The following is a 9,026-nucleotide window of genomic DNA, read 5'->3' as shown; positions in this document are numbered from 1 at the left end:
CACTATGGGGGATAATACTGTGTGCAGGAGCCACTATGGGGGATAATACTGTGTGCAAGGGACACTATGGGGGATAATACTGTGTGCAGGGGCCACTATGGGGGATAATACTGTGTGCAGGGGACACTATTGGGGATAATACTGTGTGTAGGGAACACTATGGGGGATAATACTGTGTGCAGGGGACACTATGGGGGATAATACTGTGTGCAGGGGACACTATTGGGGATAATACTGTGTGCAGGGACCACTATGGGGGATAATACTGTGTGCAAGGGACACTGGGGGATAATACTGTGTGCAGGGGACACTATTGGGGATACTGTGTGCAGGGGACACTATGGGGGATAATACTGTGTGCAGGGGACACTATGGGGGATAATACTGTGTGCAGGGGACACTATGGAGGATAATACTGTGTGCAGGGGCCACTATGGGGGATAATACTGTGTTCAGGGGCCACTATGGGGGATAATGCTGTGTGCAGGGGCCACTATGGGGGATAATACTGTGTGCAGGGGACACTATGGGGGATAATACTGTGTGCAGGGGACACTATGGAGGATAATACTGTGTGCAGGGGCCACTATGGGGGATAATACTGTGTTCAGGGGCCACTATGGGGGATAATACTGTGTGCAGGGGACACTATGGGGGATAATACTGTGTGCAGGGGCCACTATGGAGGATAATACTGTGTGCAGGGGCCACTATGGGGGATAATACTGTGTGCAGGAGCCACTATGGGGGATAATACTGTGTGCAAGGGACACTATGGGGGATAATACTGTGTGCAGGGGACACTTTTGGGGATAATACTGTGTGCAGGGGACACTATGGGGGATAATACTGTGTGCAGGGGCCACTATGGGGGATAATACTGTGTGCAGGGGACACTATTGGGGATAATACTGTGTGTAGGGAACACTATGGGGGATAATACTGTGTGCAGGGGACACTATGGGGGATAATACTGTGTGCAGGGGACACTATTGGGGATAATACTGTGTGCAGGGACCACTATGGGGGATAATACTGTGTGCAAGGGACACTGGGGGATAATACTGTGTGCAGGGGACACTATTGGGGATAATACTGTGTGCAGGGGACACTATGGGGGATAATACTGTGTGCAGGAGCCACTATGGGGGATAATACTGTGTGCAGGGGACACTATGGAGGATAATACTGTGTGCAGGAGCCACTATGGGGGATAATACTGTGTTCAGGGGCCACTATGGGGGATAATGCTGTGTGCAGGGGCCACTATGGGGGATAATACTGTGTGCAGGGGCCACTAAGGGACATAATGCTGTGTGCAGGGGCCACTAAGGGACATAATACTGTGTGCAGGGGCCACTAATGGACATAATGCTTTGTGCAGGGCCACTAAGGGACAAATACTGTGTACAGGGGCCACTAATGGACATAATACTTTGTGCAGGGCCATTAAGGGACATAATGCTGTATGCAGGGGCCACTAATGGACATAATACTGTGTGCAGGGGCCACATAATACTGTGTGCAGGGCTTACTAAGGGACATAGAGTGCGGAGTAGGGAGTCGGTCGAGGTCTTTGGCGTCGGTTGGGGGGGGGGAGCCATGTCAAAAGTTCGTCACAGGGCCCCGCCATTCCTAGTTACGCCACTGAATACAGTCCATTCAATACATCTCCTACATCATACATACATCAGAAAAAAACACCCAATTTCGATTGTTTGGTTTTTTACTGATGTATGAATTTGTTTTCCAGAAACTAATGCACAGTAGATGGTGAAAAGTGAATATGTAAGCTATACACAGTACTTTGGGTACACCAAATACCTCAGTATTTTCCCATTAACTCCTAGGATGGGGAAGGGGGTGTCAATTGCACCTCCCTCTCTCTCTCCCTCCCTCCCTCCCTCTCTTTCTCTCTCTCTCTCTCTCTCTCTCTCTCTCTCTCTCTCTGTCTTTCTCTGGATGTTCTCCTCTTGCTATTTAACATCTATTGTGTGGAGCCAGGTTTCTCCTTCTGTTTATCTCTCTTCAACATATAACTTTATATTATTTTTCTAGGCAGGCAAAATAAACAACTTCTATAATCTGGTCCCTATCAGGAATGAGAACTGCTTTTGCAATTTCCCTGCGTCTTGGGCCCATTCTATGGTGAGGGTTATAGTTACCCAGAACCCTCTCTGTAGATATGACCCAACATGTGTTCTGAGCTTAATTATTATACTCTCTGTTGATATACACTACATCGATCTCATAGATCTCCTCCCAGGTTACTTACACAGGAATGCACAAACTGGCCCAGCTCCACAACCGCACAAGATCTTATGTACATAACTGTTATCTGTTTAGTGGCCTGACCCCCTAGACCCTGACAGGGTCACTGCATCAGGACCTTCCAATCTTTATGTTAGGTGATGGCACTGGTTGGCAACCACAGGCAAAAACGGATACTCTGGCAGACACAACCACTCCCACAGCTTCTTTCCATGCTTATTAAAAAATATGCAAAGATATGTTCACTATACCACTAATGGCCTACACAACTGCAAATATGTGATTTGGAAGAGATTTTATTGTAGACTCTTGATAAATTACATAGTTTTTCTACGCTAATACCACAAGAGGGTGCTATTATTATTCACACTGAGATACAGATTTTGTTAAAAAAAATTAAATAAATATGTGCACAGTTTTTTTGAATTAAAGCAAGTATACAAGATAAGTCAGCAACAAGAAATTGCATTTTCACACTAATATATGCATGTAATTAACTTCTTTTTATTATATTTTAATTGAAATGATAATAGTTATTTTAATGTCAAGAATGAAAAATGGCTAGAAATAAAGTTTAGTCACAGATTAAAAATTGTTCTCTGGTAGTAACCTTTGTTAGCACTAATATATAGGCCAAGCATGCATGACAATTGAAAGGAAGACGAAAATAATTATCAAATATGTGTAGAGATAATATGTATTAAAAATCTGTAGTGTAATATAATGTCAATTATTTATTGTATACTTTGTGCTTAAGTAGGTGGATTAAGACTCCAAAAGCAAAAGACTCAGGCTAGGTTTACACTAGCGCTCAGTTTCCGTCCTTTGGGTCCGCATGGGGACATGAAGTATGGAAAACCTGTCTGCCTTAAAAAGGGTTTAACCCACGAATCCCATAGACCATAATGGGGTCCGCCAGGTTTTTGCTGATTTTTTCCACTGTTGTAAGTGTAATCTTGGGCAGATTTGCCTGATCACTAGCGTGACCCTAGCATTATGTACAAATATCCCAAATGCACAATAATGTGAATAGTAGATGCGGATCAGAAGAGGTAATGTCTCATTGGGGAGAGATTGCCCTGCTATCAATTCTGGGAAAGGAATATACATATAAGACCTCATTGATGAAAAGAAGAATTTGCTCCTAGTGCCACATATTGAAAAGTAGCTCTCTATAAATTAATACCTGGTTTTCAAAGAAACCTATGGGAGTAAGAGAGCCTTCACACGGAATTACGCTCCGCTCATTCTGGATGTAAAACTCATTCAGAATGAGCGCGTAAAAACCAGATCCAATTGATTTCTATGGGTGCCGACATACGCGTGTATCACATTGAAAGCAATAGGTAAAAAAGCCTCCCGTTGATTTCAATGGGGAGCGCACGTATGCTGGCAACCATAGAAATCAATGGGATCTGGTTTTTACGCGCTAATTCTCAACGAGTTTTACATTCAGAATGAGAGGTGCGTAACTCCGTGTGAAGACTCCCTAATATGGGAATAATAGCCAAGATAGTATAAGGGTAAGTTCCCACGTAGGAATTTGGCAATGAATTTGATGCAGAATCTGCCTTAAATTTATTTCAATGGAAGGCAGTAGCAGATGTTTTCTGCTGGCTGATTTTTTTCAGCCAGCAGAAAAATAAGCGTCCTGCTTGTTCTTCAGGCGGATTCTGGCTGTGACATCGCATTGAAATGAATTGAAGGTGGAAAATATACCTTTACATTCTGTGCCCAACTGGCCATGGAATTCAATGTGGAATTTGGAATTTGTGCCTGCCCAATAAAGGCAAAATACAGTGACATTCTTCTCCAAATTCTGCATCAAATTACGCATCAAAATCCGCTTTAAATTTAGGTTCAAAACTCTTGTCAAGCAGAATCCGCTTCAAATTCCTCTGCAAATTCAGTGTCAAAATCAGTGGCAAATTCCTACGTATGAACATACCCTATTTCTCTATTCTCCAAAAGGAAGAGGGTCTCATGCGCAGACAGCTATTTCAAAGGTTGAGGCTGAGTTCACATGAAGTTTTTTAGCACTGATTTTGACGCTGAATCCGCCTCAAAATTATCCTCCATAAAAAGCCTCTCAATAGAGTTCTATTGGGAGGCTTTTTTTGGATGATGATTTTGAGGCTGAATCAACCTCAAAATCAGCGCCAAAAAACTGTGTGCACTGACCCTTAGGCTGAGTTCACACTGAGTTTTTTGGTCAGGAATCCACCTCAAACTCAGCCTCCAAAAAAGCCTCCCAATAGAACTCTATTGGGAGGCTTTTTTTTGGAGGCTGATTTTTGAGGCAGATTCCTGACCCAAAAACTCCATGTGAACTCAGCCTTATAGGTGCAGAGAAAGGCACTGGCTGGATGTGTGAGAGGTCTTCATATTGGTCAGAAGGAGTATTGTCTCTCATAGCTGTGAAATTAAGTCTTTGAGTCTAGTTATTTAAAGGGAATCTGTAAGGTCCAATATAGCTTCCAAGCCAGTAATAGTGCTGTTTAAGGGCACAAATCAATGAAGCAATTCAGACATAATCATCTTTTGTGAATATGCAAATAAGCCTCAAATACATTGAGGGCAGGCCCAATTTGTCACAATGTCACAGGCAGAAGGTGAATGTTATTCACTGCTAAACAGAATGCGTTGGGCACCAATTTTAGAGGATATTCAGAGTGGTAGTGGCTATCTGCAGACAAATCTGGTAAAGCTGGCCTACCTCTGAGACACTTGAGACTGATTTGCATGGATTGGCCTGATCACCATAGTTTCAGTAAAGCACAATTTTAGAACTACAGCATACAGTAAGATCTGGATTCTATAGTTGTGGCAACAGAGGTGAGAACTGCATGACGATGGGGTGAGTGGGTGTGAATAGCATACAGCTCTGAGCTTATCCCTACAGAACACCTTTGGAATGAATTGAAACATCAGGGGAGTTTTTTAATACTGTAATTTGATATGCTCTTCTTAATCTACTCCCTGCTGACTTCATATGTGCCAGAATTATTATAGAGGACCTTTCATGTCCTCATCAATGTTCGTTATTATATACATCTAGAAAACAGACAGTGCACTGAATTCATGATTGTGCAGTGGCTTGCGAAAGTATTCATACCCCTTGAACAGTTTCACATTTTGTCACTTTACAATCACAAACTTAAATGTATTTTTTTGAGATTTTATTGATAGACCAACACAACGTAGCAGACAATTGTGAAGTGGAAGGAAAATGATACATGGTTTTCAAAATTTTAATCAAATTAAAACCTGAAAAGTGTGACATGCCGAACTATTCAGCCCCCTATATTCTGATACCCCTAAATAAAATCCAGTGCACATAATTGCCTTCAGAAGTCGCTTAATTAGTTAATAGTCCAGCTGTGTGTAATTTAGTCTTAGTATAAATACACTTGTTCAGTGAAGGCCTCAGTGGTTTGTTAGAGAACACTAGTGAACAAAAGCATCATGAAGACCAAGGAACTCACCAGACAGGTCAGACATAAAATTGTGGAGAAGTTTAAAGCAGGGTTAAGTTATAAAAACATATTCCAAGCTTTGAGCATTCCAAGGAGCCCTGTTCAATAAATCATCCAAAAATGGAAAAGTATTCTACAACTGCAAACCTATCAAGACATGGCTGTCCACCTAAACTAACAGATTGAGCAAGGAGAGCACTGGACAGAGAAGCAGCCAAGAGGTTGATGGTCACTCTGGAGGAGCTGTAGAACTCTACAGGTCAGGTGAGAGAATCTATCCTCAGGACAGTTATAAGTTGTGCACACCATAAATCTGACTTTTATGGAAGAGTGGAAAGAAGAAAACCATTGTTGAAAGAAAGACATTAGAAGTGCTGTTTGCAATTTGCCACAAGCCATATAGGGGACACAGCAAACATGTGAAAGAAGGTGCACTGGTCAGGTGAAACCAAACTTTTGGCCTAACTGGAAAGGACTATGTGTGGCATCATCCTGAACACACTATCCCCACCGTGAAACATGGTGGCGGCAGGGCCACTTTAACACATTGGTGGACCCAGGGCAAAGATTTCACAGTGGGCCTCCCCATCACCACCACTTAGACCCACCAAAATTATAATGGCCCCAACATAGTATAATTCCTTCATAGTGGCCATATACATTATAAGTGGCTATTCCCCTGCACTTATAAATAGTAGTCCCCCTTATAAGTACTAGTTCACAGGTAACTGCACTCTAATCAATAATATTTTTAAGGCGTTCATTATTTATAAAGAGGGACTATTATTTAAAAGGAAACATTATTATTTATAAGGGGGCTAAGATTCCTTGTTTACAAATAATGCCCTCGTATAAGTAATAATTTCTGCTTAGAAATAATGATCCCTGCTTAAAAATAGTGCTCCTTCTCAGTAATTGTCCCTCATTACAAATAATAGTCTCCTTTTTCAGTAGTACTTCTCACTTATAAATAGTTCCCCCTTTTAAATAATAGGCCCCATTTATAATGAATATTCCTCCCGTTACAACTAATAGGCAGCTTCAATTTACTGCCGACTGACTTCAGTGCACTATACAGGGGACAGAGCTCTCTGTTTCTGGCCCTGTATAGCTTATAGAACAGGCACTGGAAATGCCATTATTGCTACTATTTATTTATTTGTTCTTTCAGTGTTTGATGAAGGTTACATTGTGACAACCGAAATGTCACTGCAATATATTTTTGGATTGTCTACCTCTTTAACAAATTTCTACATATTTTCAACTACAACTTGTGGAGTGCCGTTTTTTTCTATAATATTTAATGGGTTGGAATCCTACTAGTGCATCTATTGCAGAGCGACGTATATCCTCTTACTTTCCTGCCTTTTGTGACTACAAGGCATCATGCTATGGGGAGCTGCAGTGGCCATTATAAAGGACTGTGCTTTTAATTTTTTGGGGAGTCTGTGGTTGCTACTATTGGGGGCTGTGTTTTCTCTTATGATAGGCTGTGCTGGCAATTGTGGGGGTTGGCAGTGCTAATATGATCCTAGTGGGCTAAAGGATCTTTGGTGACGTCATGACCATGTGACCAGACTCTTGTATGGATGAAGCTATTCTGGATATTAGAGGACAGTGTGTGCTATACACAGAAGCTGCTGGGAGGAGACTGATGGAAGGTAAGGAGGAGAGAAAAAACAGCAAATGTGAACAAGAAGGGGGACATGGGGCAGATGTAGGGGCAATTAAACTGAAGGCAGATGAAGGAGGCAATTAAACTGGGGTAGATAAAGGGGGAGATTAAGCTGGTGGTAGATGAAGGAGGCAATTAAACTGGGGGAAGATAAAGGGGGACATTGAGCTAGTGACAGATGAAGGGTGGACATTAAATTGGTGGCAGATGAAGGGGGACATTAACCAGGGGGCAGATCGAGGAGTGGACATTAAACTGGGGAGGGGAAGATGGAGGGTGACATTAAACTGAGGGCAACTGGAGATGGACATTAAACCGTGGGGATAGCTGAAGGGGGACATGTCTAGTTGCCTCCAGTTTAATGTCCCCCTCCAATTACACCCACTGTTTAATGTCACCCTCCAGCTGCCCCATTGTTTAATGTCCTCCTCTGCTGGCCTAATTTAATGTTCCCTTCTAGTTTCCACCTGTTAAAACTGGGGCACAAGGAGAGGCACTTACCGTATTTTTCGGACTATAAGACGCACTTTTTTTCCCCAAAATTTTTGGGGAAAAGAAGGGTGCGTCTTATAGTCTGAAGGTGGCACCTGGCATCCGCTGTAATAGAGAGGCGGAAGCCGGCAAGTGATAGACGCCATTACAGGTGCCGGGGCCTGAGACATCGCTGCGCTTCTATGCCCTGCATGAAGCCAGCAGCGGCAGGGGCTCCTCCGTGCCCCCGCCGCTGGCTTCATGCATGGCAGAGGATCATAGCGATGTCTCAGGCCCCGGCGTCTATCCCTCCCCGGCATCCGCCTCTCTAGTACAGCGGATGCCGGGTCAGTATCCGTGGCCCCTTCTCCCCCGGGGCCGGTCCCCACCGGCCCCGTACTTGTAAAGTTGCAGGCCGGCTCCTGCGATATCGCCGAGGCTCCCCGGCCTGTCACGGCTATATTAGTATTGCGGCTGGTCTCTATGACCAGCCGTAATACTAATAGACAGAATGTCCCATAGACGGCAATACAGTTGTATTGCCGTCTACGGGACTTGCGATCAAGTGACCGCAGGTTCAAGCCCCCGGGGGGGAAGAAAATAGTAAAAAAAAAAAAAAAAAGCTTTAAAAATATGAAATAAATAAAAGTTCTAAATCACCTCCTGTTTTATTTTCAATACAAGGTGATCTAAGCAATAGATATCCCCCAAAATGGTATAACTAAAAATTACAGCTAGCCCCGTAAAAAAAACGCTCTATGCATCCCCGTACAGCTGCAGGGTCACCTGTCAATGTGGCCTTGCAGCTGTTGCAAAACTACAACTCCCATATATTAAATATTTTACCAGTTTTTGCTTCAAAATTTTTTTTCCCTATTTTCCTCCTCTAAAACCTAGGTGCGTCTTATAGTCCAGTGCGTCTTATAGTCCGAAAAATACGTGGGGCAATTGGAGGAGAACATTATACAATGTGGGAACATGTAATGTTAGGGTGACTGTAGGAACATAATACTGTGTGGCGGCACATGGGAAAATCGATGAGAATGGGCGGAGTCAACACAGAAGTGGGAGGGGCACAATTTTTGTCTGTCTTTCTGTTATGGAGGGCTGGGCTGGCCTTTATCATGAGGATG

The sequence above is a fragment of the Leptodactylus fuscus genome, chromosome 1, assembly GCF_031893055.1.
Source record: "Leptodactylus fuscus isolate aLepFus1 chromosome 1, aLepFus1.hap2, whole genome shotgun sequence".
Lineage (NCBI taxonomy): Eukaryota > Metazoa > Chordata > Amphibia > Anura > Leptodactylidae > Leptodactylus > Leptodactylus fuscus.
Note: the sequence above shows the minus strand (reverse complement) of the source record.